Source organism: Erythrolamprus reginae, chromosome 3 (assembly GCF_031021105.1).
Source record: "Erythrolamprus reginae isolate rEryReg1 chromosome 3, rEryReg1.hap1, whole genome shotgun sequence".
In the NCBI taxonomy this organism is placed as follows: domain Eukaryota; kingdom Metazoa; phylum Chordata; class Lepidosauria; order Squamata; family Dipsadidae; genus Erythrolamprus; species Erythrolamprus reginae.
Window position 1 is genome coordinate 160,920,472 of NC_091952.1, and position 21,923 is coordinate 160,942,394.

General features: G+C 37.1%; 1 protein-coding gene across 2 annotated transcripts in view; it reads right to left on the reverse strand.

Moving 5' to 3' along the window:
* The window catches only part of CDH12 (cadherin 12), an 896,151-nt gene that overhangs the window by 343,748 nt on the left and 530,480 nt on the right, over positions 1 to 21,923 (reverse strand). For both annotated transcript variants that reach the window (XM_070747115.1, XM_070747113.1), the window contains one exon: positions 8,952 to 9,102. The gene's annotated coding sequence lies outside the window, so the exon portion shown is untranslated. The remainder of the gene's footprint in view (positions 1 to 8,951; positions 9,103 to 21,923) is intronic.

Consider the following 21,923-nt stretch of genomic DNA (forward strand, 5'->3'; position numbering starts at 1 on the left):
ATTGACCTATTAAAACTACACACGTGGTTGTCCAAGTTGTATCTGTTTTTCAAATAGTTTACCTTACTTCTTAATGGATGGATACATCATCAACATATATAACATGCTTGAGTTTTCTGCATTAAAAAGGAGGCATCTTGGACAACAACACTTTGACATACTACACACTGCTACACCAGTGAAGAAACTCACACACTCTGCTGCATATATTGATATTTATATGACCTCAGTCTCATAATTTCAGGAAAGGTACAGGATAAAATAAAGGGAGGGGACATCTCTGATATCAGCAATGAAAAAAACTACTTATTTATTGCTATTAATTACCTCTAACTTTATATCCAACTGGGTGATGTCTATCCATCAAAAGACTACGATCGCTCCTTGGAACAATGCAATGAGACATACAATACATACAAGTATACAGACAAAGACACAAAAGCATCTTCCCTGCCCTGGATCACTAATCTATATGTTCCAAAGGTGCTTTTCAAAAAGTAACTGCACTTTTTAATTTTTTTCCCCCCTGAAGACATTTCATTTCTCATCTAAGAAGCTTCTTCAATTCTTCACTTAAGCTTTATTTCAGAACTGAAGATGCTTCTTGGATGAGAAATGAAATGTTTTCAAGGAAAAAGAAAGAAAGTCCAGCTACCATTTGAAAAGCACCTTTGGGCTATCCATGACCTGGATGTCTAAGAAACTGCATAGTCTTCTACATCTTCCTACACTACAAAAATAATAGTGTCTTCAGCACAAACACTTATCAAAATAACATACATTCAAATATATTGTTTATACAAGCTCTCACTTGTAGTAGCACTACTAGTAATCATAATATAAAACACTGTCACATGTGTTGGGGACAAGGAAATATGCATAGTAGTTATATATGACTAGACTATTCAAGGAAGGAATAATAGAGTTACTCACACGACTGGTGAGCCAGAAGGTTAAAGTTAAGTAGATGCCAATATTCTTTAAAGGCTGAAATTTTGTTGAAGATCAGAATTTTGTAAAAAATATACAAGTGATGAAATAATAGGGAAGTTTAATAGAAATAAGATGCTTTGCTTGCTTTTGTGGAATACACTACCCATTCATATATACATTGAATTTCCAATGGCTTTGTGGGGAATATTTTGTGTGGATGCAATTTTGTAACTCTTATATTTTATTTCTTCTGCATCAAATTATATTTTGTAATTTCATTGATTCACCAACTACTTGTATTACATCAAAACTGATGAACTCCCACAAAAAGTTTCGTGCTGTTGTACATAATGAGCCAGAACACACATGCAAAATAGATTGTTTATATATATTTAAGACAAAATGCATGGCTTTCTGCATTCTCCTTTGCTTTGCACTGATATCTGCGCTGTAGATTAAACAAAATACATTTCTTCCTTTATTTGCTTCATTTAACTTAATAAAAATAAGAGCAATCGAAGGAACTAGATACAACTCTAATGGGACAATATAGCTTATATGGAAATAGACTGCTGAAGGATCAGAAAAAATGGTATCACTTGCAGTAGGTTTTGCACATCACACAAACCTATTTTAAGGTTTCAGAAGAGTTAAAAGTAAGAATATACAACTAACCAATAATAATTAATGTACCTTAAGTAATCATATCAAAGCCATGCCATAAGGTACTAATATATCTGACTGGCACAAGGAAGATATCTATCTATCTATCTATCTATCTATCTATCTATCTATCTATCTATCTATCTATCTATCTATCTATCTATCTATCTATCTAATAGATAGATTAGATAGATAGATAGATAGATAGATAGATAATATATAGATATATAAACTACGAAAACATATATATATCTCACATGTTTTTGCTTTATTCATTTATTTATTTATTTATTTATTTATTTATATACCTTAAGTAATGTGTGTTCGCCCTAGAACAAGGTCAGAAGCACCATCCTGAAGATGACAAGTGGGACCTCGTCGAAACATCGCCAGAAATCTCTAAATCCTAAACAGGAAGAAACCTAAATATGCCAAGACCTTCATACCCGTACCCATGAAAATCTACAAAAACATACACACACACATACACAATCTGCCTGCACTATATCAGGGACCCAGCTGATCAGGACTCTAAAGGGTACAGTGGTATATATGAGGAATGTCCTTCTTCTGCAAACTAAAGTCATTTGAGCACTATTGCCTCTGGGAGTGGTTTATCAGAAAATGTCACATTTTACTTTGTAAAATCTGAATAGGAATAGATTCTTTTAGAGATATCACATTAAAAGCTCACATCACAATAGATGATTAGATGCTGCAATGTGGCATTCTAATTTGAGATCTCTAAAAGAACCCAAAGTGGGAAATAAGCGATACTCTCTGACAATTAGACTATAGTGGAACTCTAGGGAAATCAGGTCCCTATTCTGGAGCTTTCTCAGCATAACAATTAATCCAGGCCTGTTTCCATTATTAATAACTTACAGTTAATTCACTTTACGTAAGACAATTAATTGGCTTAAATATCTTTCTTCACTTTCTCTCTCTTTCTCTTCACTCTCTTAGATTGACAACTTGAAACTCCCCTGCAATATTTTACCTTCAAAATCCTAGGAAGACTTAAGGGTATGACTTCTAATTTTATTTCATTCTCAGTGTTAACAACCTAGATGTTTGTTTGAGGGTTTTCATATATGGTTTCTAGAAATCAGGAACAAAATGGGCCTTCTTTAATGGTTTCTGATACCACAAAAAGAAGCAAGACTTTTAACTTTCTATTATTTAGGCCCCATTTAGACACATTCTGACTTGTTATCATCAATATCTTTGCAAAGCCATCTTAAAAAAGGAATTGCCACCTGCCAAGGCTACAGTGTTGCCCTAATTACCATCTTGCTTCCACAAACCATCATTTATTGAAGAACATTGCAAAACGATTTATAGCTGAACTTAGACAGGATTTGTTAGAGTGAAAGAATAAGTTGCCATAAGGTAAAAGCACTAACTCCGCCCTAATACACATCAAGTTAAACTACAGCAGATATCTTAAGATGCTTAAGATTGATAAGCTATATTGCTATGATTATATTCCACATATTCTAGCTATTTATTTATGAAAGATTGGAATTTTTCAGGAATCTAAATTTGGAATTTGCCAACTACTACATATAATGGCGGGCTGGTGACTCACTCCCCGGCCCGGATTTGTGGCAGGGCCAGGGAGACATGGCCCTCCGCGCAGCTGCCATCTTGGAAAGCCGGGATCTCGCGAGATTTCACGAGATCCCGGTCATTTTGGATTTCATCGGCTATTGCCGATGATGTCGTCGGGGGCGGAGCCTGCCAGCCCTATAAAAGGGGCTGCACAGGCTTTGGGCTTCCTTTTCGCCCCGACAACGACGAGCAGCAAACACCCGCCCGCCCTCCCTATCTTTCAGTGTGCCACTGTGGGTCGCCCTTAGGGTAGCCGAATAGGAATTTTTGGCGGTCTCAGTATTTTCTGCGACTGTTTTTTCGCCTATTCCACACTGTGGTGATGGATAGGCAGTTAGGGGGTGCTTCGCCCCCTGTTTAGGCTAATTGGCTTACCTTTGGTCATTTGGGTAGGCAGGTTAGGGGCAGAAAACTGGGTGGTGTTTAGCAACTGCGTGTTCTCCGTTGGGCATCTTTGGGGATGATTGACAGGTTCTCTCCAAAGGTCATGGTGCCTTTAGCTCGATCTGACCATTTGGGGGGAACCCGTCTTTGGGTCCCACCCATTTCTATCCCCTTGTAGGGGTTTAGACGGCGAGACCTCCCACATGGCAGGTGCATGGCAGAGATCCAGGTGAGTCTAAAGAGTGATGCGGTAGGCTTTACACCATACTTGCTTCACCACAATTTATTAAATTAAAAAGAGTTGAGTATATTAACACAATATGTTAAGTATTAAACCATAGCTTAGAAACCAAAATGGGTGGATTTGTTGACCATACAGATGCCAAATAAACGACACTGTACAAATCTATCTTGTACACATTTCTCTTCAGAAGGAATATCTAGAACTTTCAATGTCACATCCTTTCTTATATAGACTGCAGAGGGATATACACATGTCAGCCCTTCAGCCATGGATTCTATATACCTAGTTAGATGAGGCAGATAATTCTTTATGCTTGGGATATTGGCCCAAGGCCTAACAACATCAGTAACTAATTGTAAACATGCATAAGAATCAATTAGGCCCCAGTAAACAAGAATGAAGATTTAACCCTAATTTCCTGCATCATAACTGCAAAGAGGGAAAAACAATACCCATCTGTTGTCACTCTATCATTATTCTCCAATAGAAGCTCTCATCAGCACCAATGATTATTATTTTTGATCCAGTAATACTGGAAGAAATGGTCAGGTTTTTGTTTGTTTGTTCTACTCATAGCAGGAAATGATGTGAGACAAACTCTCCCCCTGGATGTTGAGGTTTTAATGATATTCCAATATATGCACTTAATTGTGTGTGCATGTGTGGGGGAGATGCACCTATTTCTGATGGGAAGAAAGAGAAAATATTGTAGGATTCCAAATCACATACTTAATGTGTGTGTAGTTTGGCTTTTGTTTCCATGCCTATAAAAACAGACTCTTTTTTTTTTGTTATTTAATTTTGAAACCTCAATGATACTACTTATCCACTTAATTCTGCTATTCCTGCTATCATGAAAAATGAAGGGGATATTAATGAGGATTGTAGTATAATTGGTATGTAAATAATACAAATATGCTAATGACACAACTCTTGTACCTCTATTTGAGCTAATATTTTCTCGAAAAGACAATAAAGGTCCCCCCACTCTTTGTTTCTCCAAGGTTTGGTAGGGAAGGGGGATTAATTATAATCTGAATGCTTTGATCAGATATATAGACTATGTGGAAAAGGTTTTGATAATTTATAAAACTTGATTCAGCAAAAACATATAAATCAGAAAGCTTTCTTGATGCAATATTGTATGAAGTATGATACTCTGGAACTAAGAAAGAAAGCTAGAGCTCATGATTAGAATTTTTATGAGTCAAATATAAAAATAATGACATTTTTGGGTGATCAAAGTTATCAGTATCTCACTGATTATCATCTTATCTTGTGTTATCGTATTAGTATTAGTTTACTTTCCTTGAGGAAACTTATGGCTTTATGGATTATCCTTCCCCTCCCCCCATTTTCGGAACAGTTTTTAGTCATTGGCATCCATTAAGATTAATGACTGGGCTGAAGTTGTAGCAAGAGTTTAACACATATATTACATTTCACTTGTCTAGCCTTTAGGTAAGAACCCTTAAGATAGTTCTTAATGAATTACTGGGTTGATTTTAAAGAACCTGTGAAAGCTACAATAAGTACTGTAATGAATCATATGATTTGAATATTAATATCAGGAGACATATTACAAAGGAACAAAGAGCCTTTATTTTAGATTGAAAACTTCATAAGTCTTTATATTGCTAAATACAGCATTGTACAGGTATTTCCTATATGGACCATTTAGAGATATTGCTTCTAGGGAACCTACCATATATATGCATCATAGCAATATTGAAAATAATATCTACCCAGCATGACTTTGGTTCTTAGTGTTATGGCACAAATTAAATATTGGCGGAAGATGTTATGCAACAACCTTGAGTTTTTGTAATACTTTTCTTCAGCTATGAGTAAACCAAATTCTTTTGTCAACCCAATTAAGTGGTACCTCTACTTAAGAACTTAATTCGTTCCATGACCAGGTTCTTAAGTAGAAAGGTTCGTAAGTAGAAGCAATTTTTCCCATAGGAATCAATGTAAAAGCAAATAATGTGTGCAAACCCATTAGGAAAGAAATAAAAGCTCGGAATTTGGGTGGGGGGAGGAGAAGGAAGAAGAGGAGGGGGTCAGTCGCTGATGAAGGAAGAAGATGAGGTGAGGGGAATAAAAAAAAAATCCAAAACTTTAAGGCTTTAAAAATAAAGAGGGACTGAAGCAACGAGGAGGAGCACGCGCCTCTCATACACCCAGCACAAGGCTGCCTCCTATATACTATGCCAGAGAGAGAAACCTCGGGGAATGGCAGGAAACTGGCCATGCCTTTGTGCCGCTCTCAAATTTCCTGGGAAATTTTTCCGGCCTTGGATTCTTAAGTAGAAAATGGCTCTTAAGAAGTGGCAAAAAAAATCTTGAACACCCAGTTCTTATCTAGAAAAGTTCTTAAGTAGAGGTGTTCTTAAGAAGAGGTACCACTGTATTGTCAAAGCTTTAATTACTGATCCTCTAATCATGAGAATAATATTAAGCAATTTAGCTTTTTAAGGACTATTGAAATAATATGAAATGTTTCAAATAGTGAAATATACTAAGTATAAGTTAATAACATGTTATGGATTCATGTTATGGGTACTTATTATTTGCACTTTATATCAGTATGTATCTAAGTTCAGATCAAGTTGTTTCTTATTAGAAACATGTTAGAATATTTTGAATTTACCCAATTGATACTACATATTGGAAAATAAAATATATGCTGGATTCCATGCAACTTGGGATTTCTCAATGTTGCTTTCAAATCTATACAAGGGGGGGGGCAGTATATATTTTTATTTATTTGTTTGTTTGTTTTTATTTCTATGCTGCCCTTCTCCATAGACTCAGGGCGGCTTACAAAAATAGGAATAAATACAAAATATAGCAAAGAGAAATAGAAACAAAAAACTAATGCTAAAACCCCAAAGTTATTTAAAACCAGACATTCAAAGTCATTCAACCACAGTCCTACATTCATAATATGAGCTGGAGCAAGATGTTAGTGCTCAATAGCCCCAGGCCTCCGACAAAAATGAGATTTTAGGAGCTTGCAAATGGTAGAAAATACAATGTAAATATGTATGCATTTGTGTACACATAAACACACACTGTATGATAGGAGCCATGAAGTTAAAAAAAACCCACCTCACTGTATCATGGAAATTTAAAAATGTATATACTACCTATAGTGAAAGTACATTTAAAACAAAGATTAAAAAATATAACCTCCTCCCCAAGTCAATAAAATACCAATCAAGTATTGAGAGTAATATTATCCAGAAATGATACAAATGAATCTAAAGATACCCAAATCAAGATCCAATCCAAGTAACACAATTTCCTCCACTAAATTCCAATACAAATAGATGTGTTAGAAAAAGAAATGGTCACTCAAGTTCAATATACATGTCTTGCATACAGAAGGCTCAAGGTCAAAGCCTTGGAAAGTCCATGTTAAAAGAGGAGGTAGAAGGTGATGGGTAAGACTTCAGTTTAAGAAGTTATCAGACTGCTGCCAATCCAAGTTGACATAGTGGGCTATGTTATTTTCTCACATGGTATAGATGTTCAATTCTTATGAAATTTAGAAGAATGTTTCCAGACTTTAGAAAATTAGAATGATGCAGATTGGCAGTAAATGATGCAAATATAGTAATTTATCAAGCTAATATAACACTTTTATTCAAGGGAGAGATGGGGAGGGAGGGAGGAGGGAGAGGAAGGGGGAGGGGAGGAGAGATATCATGATCTGCATCCAAACCATAAATTTAAAAGATAATAAGAATTCAGGCATTCTACAGCACAAGTATGAGAATATAGTGGCATTCTCTTCAGGACACTTATAAATAAATATCATGTGATAAAATATGTGCCATATACAAATGCTGTGAACTGTTGTCCTAGTTAATACTTTTTAATTAACCTTGCAAAAGCATACATAACAGTATAGTGCATTATTACATTATGATTCTGATTTCTTTTATTACATTTCAGACCAATCTTAGAACACACTTTGTGAAAGTTTTCACATTAAAGAAAACAAAAGTGAAGACAGAGGAGAAACTACACATGTACTCCCTTCTGTTTCCACAAACTTCTTAAAGAGTATTCACTTTTCCAGCTTATGTTTTTGTTAACTTGTAGAGTGATTTAGGTCAAGAAAACTAGACTGAATACATTTGGGAATCTGATACTCTTGGCATGCTTAGGCTAGTTAACCAATAGTAGTTTTGGATGGCAGCATCTGAAGACTTTTATTTAAAAGGTTGCTAATCTTTTAAGCCATGCTGCTTTCATCTACTTTATATCCTTCTCCAATAAAATACCTCAACCGTCAGTTTAGTTCTCTCTCATAACATGCTACTGTTCTCTTTGTTCTAGTTCCCGACCTTTTAATCAAAATGACTATTCATGTCACACTTTATTACTGCTGACAGCTACAGATTTCATTTCCCTAACACATCACAAGCAATTCTTTACCTCATACCCCCACTGAAATTCAGCTGTTAATCTTACAAGAGGCAACCATTACATGCCAGGCTTTATGTTTAAGCATCCTCATATATATATATATCTGTGTGTCATATATGTTCACTTAAGATTTATGGTTTGTGTGTGAGTATGTATATGTGTATACATATATACACATTTACACACATTATTTCTACTGTAAAATACTGAATAAATGCTCCCATATCAACTTTAATCATCACTGCTTGCCTTTATTGTAAGGTTCTGATTATAATATTTCTTTATTAATCTAACCATGCTTTATAATAACAATAAACAACAGTGATACAACTTTTTCATGCTTCATGCATATATCTATATAGATCTCTGAAGACAATTCAAACAGTTCAGTGGGATGCTGAATATTTCAGATCAGGAAATGTTTCTCTTGTCTAAGAAGAGTTTGCCCTTTTACAAGTTAAAAACCAATGAAACAGACATTCTCTTGAGACAATTGTTCTATTCTGGAATACTTCTCCCTAAACTCGGTTTCTCTATTCCTCCAGCTCTCTCGCTTTCTTCTCATACAACAAACGGATGGAGCTGCTGCACTGCAGAATGTCAGTTTACTCATTTAGAACTTTCAATGCAGAAATACAGAGTGATGCAGTCAACCAGATAACGCAGCACTTACCTTAATTGAAATTCCTTTCTTTTGACAAAGTGAACAGAAGAAGGCAAGTTCAGCTGTTATTTAGAGGGCAAACTAAGTTTTCAATCAGCACCCTTCAGGTTAAGAATCATCCTGGGCTGACGTTTGCTCTTGACGTTGAACTCTTCACTGTCTAGGAAAAAAAGAACGGGAGAGAAGGAAAGATCAGCTGGAATCCTCCGGAGAGATCCTGAGTAAAGTGAGAATACAGAAGCCCCGTGGCTTAAAAGGAGGATGTTCAACAAAACATCTTGGGTCTGAAGAATCCTGTGGCTGCTGCGAGAGGTTTTTATCATGTCCCCTGAGCCGAAGAATGATCGCTGACCTGATTAATACACAGCACACTCCTTACACATAGAGAAAGCACTGGGAGGATTCCTGGTCCACCCGGGAGCTGCAAAAGACACCGAGGCCACTTGGGAATGTCATCTCATGCAGATTAATAAATGTGCTGCTCCAGCTGAGGTTGTAATTTGCAAGGTGGGTAATGCACAGCACAAAGCAATTTAACGATTTCAAAAGGAAATGTTCTGCGATACTCCTTTTTCTAAAGTGCGTCAGCATTCCAAACAGGTTATGACTGATTAATTAAAGCAGATGGATGGATCTGGTTTCGTGATAGGATGCTCAGCATATACAAAACAGGGGGAGCTGAAAGGTGAGGTAGGAACTCTGCTTTCAGCTTAACAGAAACAAAATTATTTTGGTGGACAAACCTCCTGGATGGCAATTTACTATTGTTGGGTAGGAGGAGAGTATTTTTGCATGGCATATTTTTTAGTGGGAGTAAGCCATTAGATATGCAAAGTTTTATTGATTGATTGATTGATTGATTGACTGATTGGTTGGTTTTGTCAAGTACGTATTAGTGGTATACAAATATATAATGATATTTGTATACATGATACTAGTAAGAGAGAAACATTAGGACAGGGGAAGGAAGGAATGCTGGTGCACTTATGCACACCCCTTACCGACCTCTTAGAAATCGGGAGAGGTCAACAGTGGATAGTCTAAGGGTAAAGTTTTGGGGGTTAGGTGATGATACTACATTATCATTAGGTGATGATACTATATTCCATGAGAGAAACACTCCCTTCAAACAAGGTTACCAAATGGGCAGCCAGTTTTATAAATGCACAATGGGGTTTCAGCTGTCCAAAAAAAGAGAAGATAACAGGTTATACAGTACATCTGATATTTGTCAGATGGATAGATCAAATACTAGTCCAGTACTAAATGTTTTTATTAATCTATTTGATTTTGGTTATATTTGCATCTCAGCTTTCCATTAAATAATACTCAAGGAATAGTAATATATTTTTAAAATGCACAATAAGAAATAGTAGAACATATATGTTGCATAGATAAGCTATCAAGTTCTTTCCTAGGAAAGACACCTGTTCGTAGTCTTGAGGCTAGTTAAATCAATGGTGCAAGTTTGTGAAAGGACATATTTTGCATACCTGGTTGCATATAGCCTCCTCTCCTGCAGAAAATGTGAAACTGATTTGGTGATCATCTGCATCAGATACAATAGTTGAGCCTTACAGAAACTAGGGTGCCATTGAAAGGCAATAAAACATAAATTGCTCAATAAATTATCCACTATTGATATAGGAGAGGCAAAACAATATATGTTAGATGTTTAGATGTTCTGCCTCAAGGATCAGTATTTTGACATCTCTCACATTCCTGATGTCTGGGTTTTTACAATTTATGCTACTACATTGAGGCTAGGTAATTGGCTTATGTTGCTACCTGACTCCTCTATTTGATACCCATGGATTCTTGCAGCCAGGTCCATCAAAAATAGTGGCATGCAACTTGGTTCAGAGATTGGAGGGAAGAAATTTATCGGAAACTGTTGAGGTAGGGAAAGAAGTTCTATTCTTAAATAAAGAAATGGTATGCATGCATGACCTGAATTTTGCAGGACTGGGGGGGGGGGGGGGAAGTGGCTATCATTCTTACCATTAATATTAGATGACAACATGATACAACAAAAGGGATAAGCTATAACATATTAAAGTAAACAGGCCATTATTTAATTCCCAGACTCTTTGAAAAGGTTTGAGAGAAGCCATCTGCCAGCCTAAGTGGTTAGTTGACTTACACCACACTGCCCCTTGCCCCTACACACACTTGAATTGAATAGTTTCCCTAATCACAAAAATGTTTAAGAAAACAAAATATTGTGCTGTTTATTTATTTATTATTTACTTATTAATTGGATTTGTATGCCGCCCCTCTCCGAGGACTGTGCACTGTAGTACAACATGTATTGAAAATAAAACATACATGCTACTTTGGTATGTCTAACAAACAGAGGTGGGCTCCTCCCAGTTTGGGATGGTTTGGCCAAAGCAGTAGCAAACCACTGGTGACATCACAATGACATCATGGATTCAGGTTGGTCAGTGCTGGTCCATGGGCACCACCATCTTTTTATTTATTTATTTCAATTTTTTTTCTGGATTTTTTCTGGGGAATTGTTTTCTGGATTTTTTTTTTCTTCTGCACATGCAGGAGGAAACAAACCTACAGTGAGGTAAGTTAGAACCCATCCCTGCTACCTGCCTATATACAACTGATTGACTGCACTTTTATGCTTCTTTTCTTACAATGAGGTCATCGACATGAATTATTTCTCCAGCATCATATATAAACTTATCCATATAAACATCCTGCAAAGTGGATTTGATGGGGGGAAATGAATTGACAGTAAATTTAAGTTTTAAATTAGGTCCTTGACTTACATACTGAATAAATATAAAAATGCAGCCAAAATGTCTGTTTATGGGCAAAGTTAGCTATGAAACAACCAACAATTTCACTGAGTTGAAAACTGGATCAGATAGCAAGCCTAATTCAATCACAGAATTCATAAAGGAAAGGAATGTTACAGTCGGAGCCAAAACCAAACATTAAGAAAGTGTTTCCAGAGAAAAAGAAGAATACAGAGTATAAGATAGACAGTCAATCAGTCTAGAGCAGTTGTTCCAATAGTTCCTTAGTATCTGGGGACTTTTAAGGTATGCCTATCTGAAGTATGACTTCTTTATAGAAGAGGAGTCTGATTTATCCAGGATTCCATAACATCCTCATGACTTCTTTGACCATGCAAGGATAGTAAACCCTTGATTTAACAGAACCACATTTAGTGGACATCCAATGATCCAGAAAAGTATGCATGTCTATCTCTCCCCCTGAAACAACACTTATGTCCATCATTAAAAAAAAAGATGTGAATGGTTTCCTATGAGTTCACTATCTCAAATTTAAATGCAATCATAAATTCAAAATGTTGATTTATTCACCAAGTATATTGGGTAGATGGAACTGTCTAAAACAATATTTGGGAAAATCCCCTGAATTCTCTTACAGTGGACAGTGAATAGCAAGGTTTGGGAACATGAGATAGGTTTGTGTCGTTTGAATATTAATAAAAAAATTATATTGTTTACATTTTATGAGAAATGTGCAAATATTACTACTACTACAGTCCTTCAATGTTGACCTGCAGTAATCTAATAAAAATATTCAAGTTGCCTCAGCTTGAACTTAAATAGAGCCACATTGAATGACTTGAGAACTGAGAAATATATGCTTGCAAAGTAGATTAACCAACTACTCTTTGGCACTCAAATACATGAAAATGCAAATAGATAGTCTTTGACATATGACCATTTGTTCAGAAATCGTTCAAAGTTACAGTGACAGTGAATGTCCCCAAAGTCATGACAATTAAGTGCTACTACAATCTTATGATCAAATTTCATGCAGTTCTTCTGCCCTTACGACCTCAGGAGTGCTTCAACTCTCCCCCTATTCCTATCTCCCCTATCTATACTCCTTTGGTCACTGCACTCTGCAGCTGCTATCATCCTGCAAGCCTGCTTTCTTTTCCAGGTTGTTCAAGGTGGAGCAAGACACCAAAGGTCAGTTGAGTTGGCAAAATATAGGGGTGACAAGGGTCTTGGAATACAGGAAAATCAGGGTATCTGGACTGGAGTGTATGAAGTTTTCTGGAAATCTACTTTGTGCTAGATTGCTGGGTATCAGCATTGTACCAAGCTTCTGGGGCAACTGGGGATACCTGAGGTTATGGTTTTGCACCATGTGCTTTGTGCTGATACTGGGCTTTGTTCTATAAAGGGTTTCATCCCGCACTGCAGCTCAAGGGATTCTTGCAGCACCAAAGCTTCAGTACACCCAGAAGTCTCTTTGTGTCATTTATTATTATTATTATTATTATTATTATTATTATTATTATTATTAATTAAATTTGTATGACGCCCCTCTCTGCAAACTCAGGAGCAATAGAAAACAATGTACAATACAAATCTAATATTACAAAGTTAAAAACCCATAATTTAAAAAACATGCACACAACTTACCATACATAAACTATATAGGCCTGGGGAAGATGTCTCAATTCCCTCATGCCTGACAGCAGAGGTGGGTTTTAAGGAGTTTACAAAAGGCAAGGAGGGTGGGGGCAATTTTAATCTCCGGGGGGAGCTGGTTCCAGAGGGTCAGGGCTGCCGCAGAGAAGGCTCTTCCCCTGGGTCCCGCCAGATGACATTGTTTAGTCGATGGGACCCGGAGAAGGCCAACTCTGTGGGACCTGACTGGTCGCTGGGATTCGTGCGGCAGAAGGCGGTCCCAGAGATATTCTGGTCCGATGCCATGAAGGGCTTTATAGGTCATAACCAACACTTTGAATTGTGACCAGAAACTGATCGGCAACCAATGCAGACTGCGGAGTGTTGGTGAAACATGGGCATACCTAGGGAAGCCCAAGATTGCTCTTGCAGCTGCATTCTGCACAATCTGAAGTTTCTGAACACTCTTCAAAGGTAGCCCCATGTAGAGAGCATTATCGAGATGATGAGGGCATGAGTGACTGTGAGCAGTGAGTCCCGGGCCAGATAGGGCCGCAACTGGTGCATGGTGCTGGTGCTCATACTATGCTAAGGATCAAGGTCTACTTAAACCTCAGAGCACACCAAGAAGTCTCTGAACTATAGACATTTGGGACTGCTTGTGGCCTGCAAGGAGCAGGGTAGCCAAAACAGCAAATATAGTATGTGGGTTCAAGGAATTGAAAAGGAAACAATTCCTTATCTTACTGAGGCTCAGGTCTAGGAGGGGCCAAGCCGAGAATGTTTTGGATTGGGGTGGGTATTTATTCAATGACCTGCAGTTATCAATTAACAATGAAAATGGGAAATGCTGGAATTTCCTTTGCTAAATGATGCAGACACATGACATCAAACATATGATTGCATTGCTTAATGATGTAAATTACCTGCTGTGGTCATATATTAAGGACTACCTGTAGTGAGAGTATGCTAATAGCAGCAGCAAACACTATATCCTTAGATTTAGTTTAATTATCACATTGTAGGGACAAAAGGGAATCTATACCAAAGATAAAATCTGACCAAGGAGTTCTGTCTGAGTTTTTGGCCCCATATATTATTGACTACGTTTGCTTATAAACCCTCTTCTGTTTTGATTAAGTGTATCTATCTTCTGTTTATGCACCAGGTGTTCCTCCATGAGAAAAACTTTGCAAATTGTGCTCTGTGATGTGTTGCCATTTCCCCATAGCATAACAATTGCCAGTTCCTAATTGCTGCCCCATATACAGGCTTGCCAAACGTATCTTGGACATCAAATAGAATATTTAAGGGTGAATATCCTTTGCAAACAGCAATGCCTGGAGAAACATTACATCAATCTTTGAACATGAACCCAGTGCAGTATATTTGGACCTAAAAAAAATAAAAAAGAATCTACATTGCATCATCCCAGTATCCGTATGGAATTTCCTCCTTTTTCCAACTCAAATGTTTTCTAAATTTTACAATTACAGCCCAATGGAGCCTGGAAAAAAATATTGAAAACCCATCCTCTTTTTATGTTCTTATCTTAACAGTTTTTTTTTCATTTCTTCTTCTTTTATTTGAATGAATGTAACCATTCTGCACAATACATATGCAGCAAGACAAAATAGTTGAGTGTTCAATCACACTTTGTCAATAAAAAGATCTATTCTATTCTATTCTATTCCATTCCACTCTATTCTACTCTATTCTATTCTAATATGTACAGTTCATACCTTGGAATTAATATACTAATTTCAAAGAAGTTACACATTTTCTCAATTAAGACAATAATCTCCAGGTACTTGAGTCTCTGTTAAGGAAGTTCTGATATGGGCAAGTCCAGAAATAAGATAATTAAAACCAACTGGGGCAATACTGAGTTTTTTTTCTTTAAAAAAAGAGGGAAAGTCTTGATTATAGTTTTTTTTCCATAAATATCTTTAAATCGGTATATTTTTGACTAATCAAATTCTTTAGTTCTCATTTGATGTCCAAACATTTTTTCTCTATAAAATAAACAAAACATTAGTAGGAATAGAAATATTTTTATTACATATTCATTACTAATTATTACTTTCTTAAACTATCATTTTCCCGTGCAATTTCATCTTTGATATTACCAAATGTTAATGGCATGCTATTTGGGATTTGAAAAGATACAGAAAGAACCACCAATGCTTTTCTCCTTTTTCCGTTTTTCTCCTAGTTGCATCTATTGAAGTTTTTATCTGCTTCTGAAACAGCTTTATTTTTAAGATGAAAAGATGTCCACATTCCAATTCTGGGAATCTAAACAATAGAATAGAATAGAATAGAATAGAATAGAATGGACCTTGGAGGTCTTCTAGTCCAACCCCCCGTTTAGGCAGGATACCTTACATCACTTCAGACAAATGGTTATCCAACATTTTCTTGAAATCTAGAGCATTCAAAACTTTTGGAGGCAAGTTGTTCCACTGATTAATTATTCTGTCAGAAAATTTCTCCTTAGTTCTAAGCTTCTGTTCTTGATTGGTTTCCACCTATTGCTTCTTCCCCTACTCTAATAAATTATTTATAGCATTTTTTTTTGAGGAGGGCGGAGTTTTTATTATGTACATATGTTTTAAAGGATTTGGCTTAGTAAACAAACAAATAAAACCTTGCACACATGCAAATCTCTTTACAAACAGTTGCTCTTTACAAACAATTGAGCATTAAAGGTATTTTTGAAGCCACTTGTTCAAATTAATTCCAATTAATCAACATATTCTGATTTAAAATGTTTATGAAATAATCTTTTTAAATAGTTACCCATTATAAACTTGGTCTAAACTAAGGATGAAATATAATTTATTTAGCAAATTAGAATAATAGACTCCGAGGACCATCTAAGATGCCCAACGTGGGGGGCAGGGGAGAACCGCTGCGACCTGGGCAGCACCCAAGGAGCCCAGCTGAAAGCATACTGGAGGGGGCTGCTGGCGACTATTTAATAATTAATCTATATCTCAATTAAATTATTGGGTTTTTTTAAGTGATGGAGAATTGGGGCAGGTCTAGGAATATATATGGAATGAATGATTGGTATGAGTGGGATGGGTGGGAGTGTGGCATGGATGAGGTGAATGGAAATGGTGTAATTGACATAATTGGCCCACCTGGCACTGGAGAGGCAGGAGGGGAGGGGGCACCTATCTCTGAGGCGGCAGAGGGTCAGAATATCCCGGTGTTGCTGGGGAGAGGCAGATATGGCGGGAGCCACGGAGCTAGCCGTTCCAGGGGAAGGAGGGATCGCTGCTTAACAGCGATCCCTTGTTCCGGCTCCATGAGCTCAACCCGGGGTACTGGTGACGAGTGTAATTCTGGCCCTGGGCTCAGACTGCTGCTACTCAATGCCAGGTTGGTGGTAAATAAAGCTCTCCTCATCCGGGATTTGATCCTGGATGAGGAGGCCGACCTGGCATGTGTGACTGAAACCTGGCTGGGCCCAGAGGGTCAGAGGCTCTCTCTGAAATTTGCCCAGCTGGGTTTCAGGTATGGCACCAGCCTAGACCCCAGGGAAGTGGGGAAGGAGTGGCTATTATAGCCAGGGAGAGCCTTTGCCTGTGTAGACTTGTTGCTCCAGAGATTGCAGGCTGTGAGTCCCTCCTAGTGAAATTGGACTTAGGGGTTCAGGTGGGCTTATTGCTCACATACCGTATCTTTCTTTTAAATTTAGATTTAAGTATCCTCTCAATATAACTGAAAACAATCCAGAAATCCTGCATTGCCACACCACTGATTAGGTTTATAACATTTAACATGAATGAAAAACAAGAGGGGGGAAAATCCAGTTCACTTAATATATTGTTATGCAACACAAGCCTGAGATGGCCTATATTAATCAGGAGTTCATGTTTTACAACATCTGCCAGTACTGATAACCTTTGTCTAAATCCTAAAGGGTTTCCTTGTATTTTTTTTTTTTAACAATTTTTGCTGCCTTGGGAATTTAAAGCAGTTTCCACTATGTTGATATGCTATGTCAAAAGCACATGAGACTTTTACTCCAAGATTTGCACTTTCTTCCTTTTACCCTCTGGGCAAAACTAGAAGTACTGCTTTTAATGTGCAAAGCACTATATTACTTAAAAATCTCTGCACATAGCCCGTGGTTTCAGCGTATGCCAATATAGAGATATTTGAAAGGTGAATGCAATATGGGCACAAGCCACTTGTAAATTCAATTCTCACAGAATTTACTATTTCCTGCATAGTGCATTTATATAATTATCAGATTCACGAATCAATCTAAAGCATTACTTGCTTTTAGCTTGCTGAAGAATGTACAAGGATGAGTTAATGAATAATGTTATAATATAGTATATAGTCATATACTATATAAAAACAAACAAAAGAAGTCATGAAGGCTTATCACAACCATTGGTATCCAGAATAAGCCAATGATTGCATGCATTTTCATATTATGGTGCCAATAATTCAATTGTATAATCATTCATACAATTATCATGGTAATTATAACCCAGCTAATTAGTCAATGAATATCTTATTTTCATTATTTTAAAAGGTACTGGTGATATGTTTGAACTGCTAAGTATGCATCATAGAAAGGAAACAGAAAGACATGGCATGTTGCCCAGATATACAGTTCCTTTCTCTCTCGAATGAGTTTCTCTGGTCTGCATTATGTCACCAATAATTTAGAAAAAGAAACAGATCTGACTTCTTGTTAGTAAAAGTCTTGATTTTACAAAGAGAGTTATTGGCAGTGAACCATGTATTGAAGGGCAAACAGAAAGAACATAGATATATACATTTGATCTCTCATTTGCACATTGCAATGATGGTTTTTTTTTAAATCTCAAGAGATGTGCAAAACACTCTGCACCTGGAATTGTCCATGTCTAATAACTTCCATTACAAATATTCTGAAACATCAATACTATAGCACATGAATACAATAAAATATACAATAACACACACACACACACACACACACAAATATATATGGTTTTAAAAGCAAGGTAAATCAAACAATGCCCCCTCTCCGCCTCCCTCCTTTCTTCTCCTTCTGTCCCACTCACCTTCCTCCCTCCCCTCTCCCCCGCTCTTTCATCATGCATTAACCCCAGGCCCAGAGAGAGCATTGCCCTTATCTCTGGGGAGGTTTTTTTTCCAGTGTAAGGCCCCAGACATAAAAGACATTCTTCCTGAGTCCCTTGAGATGACATTTATTGTAATTTCTTTGATTGTTGTGAGCTACCCAGTTGATGAGAGTTGGTGGGCCTCAAATCACAATTGCCAGTTCTTTAGCTGATGTCACATTAAGTTCTTCCCAAGAACCTGGGGTATTGAAATTGTATCAGTGTATTTTATGTCTGAATCCAAGCTGCATGAGCTATTATAATTGCCATGAAAATTTTGACAATTTGTAGATTTTTTAAGATGGTGTTCAAAGATTTTAGTATGGTACCTAGTGTACTGATAACCACTGGGACCATTATTATTATGGTTGGAACTGGCATTTTTATCCACCTATCAAATCCATCCTAATGACTTGGGTTAGATAGATGTTGTTTCAGGTTGTTAAAGGTACCAAATGCATAATGCAAACTCTTATACGTAAAGTTGCCGTTAACAATTAACTGGTGGTGATTCTGTCAATCTTGTTCTTGATTTTAATATACTTAATATTGTCAGTCTGAAGGGTACCCAGGTATTTGTGGTAATAGTCTTCATCCAGATCCTTGATGTTACTTCCATTAGGCATCTTGATTTCTTCAGTGGTCATAATTTTTCTACTACTGATGTTAAGGGTTGCACATTTGTCCAGTCCAAACTATATTGCAATATCTCGGCTAGATATATACAGACAGTGTTGAGCAGTAATGCACTTTCAGATCCTTCCCCCCGCATAATATAAAGGAGGATGGTTACCCTGGCAGATATTTGTGATGCTTAATAGCCATGAGCTGGTCTGTTCAAAACTGTTGATATAGGAATCAGTGAAATGGTAAACAATAGTGGTGAAAGTGAGTCTCCTTGAAATACATATTCCTATCTTAATCTCTCTCAGTCTATAGGCATTGGATAGGAGCTATATCCTCCATTTTGCCATTGATCTGATGTTTTTACTAACTCCTGTTATTTCTAGGCTCTTGATTATCTAATCATGTGGCAATAGTCAAATGTCTGCATGTAATCAATTCATACTACATTCCAGTTATGATATTTCAGAAATTGCAATGGATCCAGCTTAAAGACTTGTTTTCCTATGAGCTTAAAAGTTGTGCCACACTTTTCCTAATAGCTTTTGGGTTTTCTACTTTCTGTCAGTCTTTTACGCAGACAAGATTAGGAAACTGAAGTCATGCAAGCTAATACCACATTATTTTATAGTTTTTTTTATTCACAAACAGAATACTACATTTTTAATTAGGTTGTAATAACAGAATTGTACAATTTTAAATACACTTTCCTCTGTCTCCTTTTATCTTTATGCAAAATAGGAAGAGTCTTGTCTGAAACACTCAAGTTACAGATTTGGTGCAGACTCAAACGTCTTTTCTCTGACCATTGATTTTGGTTGAAGTTCTTTCTCCTGTTCTTATTTGTCCATTACTGCTGCAATGTTGTTTTTAAATTAATTAAGCAACTTGGCAATTCCCCTGGTTATGAATGCTCTCCTTTATCCAGGTTTATGAAAATATTTTCACACCCACAAAAGCAATGTTAGAGTCCTGGCACTGTTCTGGTTTCTGGTAGAACTTTAGTTATTAAAAAATAATGTTTACTGAATGCAGTATTTCATAAACAAAGAAACTCCATTTTTATTCTTTTCACTTCCGTATTGAAAATGCAATACAGACTGGCACATTCCTTTCTCCCGTTATCTCTCTTAATTACATTCCACGTGCACTCCTTCAAGCCTCCTCCGTCTCCCAAGATTTATGTACTTACAGCATGATTCAAAAACAGCAGGAATGACTGCAAAATAACACAGAATAAACTTACTCGCTCCGTAGCCAAACTGAAACAAGTTTCATTGTGGAACTACAACATTGAAACTCCGCCCTTCTTCCCCACTGGCCCCCTGACGTGCCAAATACATCACTCCAGTATTTAACCCATTCCTCCCCTTAATATCTTTTTCCTAACACCTGTTCCTTGTGTTTTTGGACCCTTCTGAATTGAGGATTAACCCAGTGAATGTCTGTCTCTTCCTCGCTAGATTCTGGACTCATAGCAACATCCTGTGGCTGGCCTCCCAACTGTTCTAATACCTGTAACCCAGGGCCTACCACTAATTCATAAACACTATCTGTATCAGAGTCCTCAAGCTCTTCATCCTCCAACTGACTAGGAGTATGTACAACAGGCACTAGATGCTTTTTATATATATAATTTCCTATTGGCCAGTTGATAATTCAATTATCATGTCATGCTGTGTTCTGTGCATTTTGAAATTGGCAGTGGCTCAGATTGGTAATGGGGATATATATGTTAAACTTTTTAACCTTGAAAAGGGAGGGTAGAAGAAGGAAAAAAAGGCATATTGTGATACAAAGGAATATTATAAGCAGACTAAACTGTTATGAAGATACTGCTGCATATATTAATGCACTGCTGGCAAAGACTTTAACAGAAGAATTGTAAACAGGTACTGTCAGTATTCCTCCGCCCCCAAGAAAAAGAATTATGCAAAACTATGTGTTTATTTTGTTTAAATGTGTTTAACTTCTTGACATTTTTGCATTATGTTTGCAACTGCCATGGTCTTTGATCACAATTTTTAAATGCACAAGACTATGGGAACAAGGAAATGTCAGGAGGCCTGTACAAAACATTTATTCTACCTAACAAAATATTTTTCTTTTACTTTCTGATTTGGTAAACAAAACATAGAGACATACTATTTGTTATTAAAGATGTGTAAAACAAGCAACATCAACTGATGCTTGTTTTCTTTTCTTACTATGTAATGTATTTGGGCAAAGCATATACACAATATTAGAACAGGTCACAACCTCTAACCTATTGGGTCATTGTTTCATAGATACATCCTTTCCTTATACTTGTGCACCCCTGATGACCCTTACTGACCCTGACCATACCTTCCTCACACTATGGAGTACCTCCTACCCTTTCTACATTCACTTGCATATCCCCAATGCAATTCTTGTGCATCTCTGTGTATCCTTCCCAACACAGGTGATACTCCCACACACCCTCCCTGACCCATACTGCACCCACACAAACCCTACATATCTTCTGAAGCCCACCCACTGCCTCTTGTGCACACACCCCTGATCAGCAAGGGGTTTCTTATGGATCCCCTTGCGTACATACCTATATACCCTTCTGACCTACATGGTGTTTTGATAAACTATGTGCAACCCTGTATGTCCTTTGTGATGGAGAAGGCATGAAATGTCCAACACAGATGCAAGAGGTCATGCAAGATGTGCCACAGACGTTGACGGCATGTGGCGTGATGCATGGATTAGGAAATATGAGTAACTGTGCAAGTCAGAGAGGGTGCAAAAGAGTGCTTAACAAGTGTCTCAGGTGATGG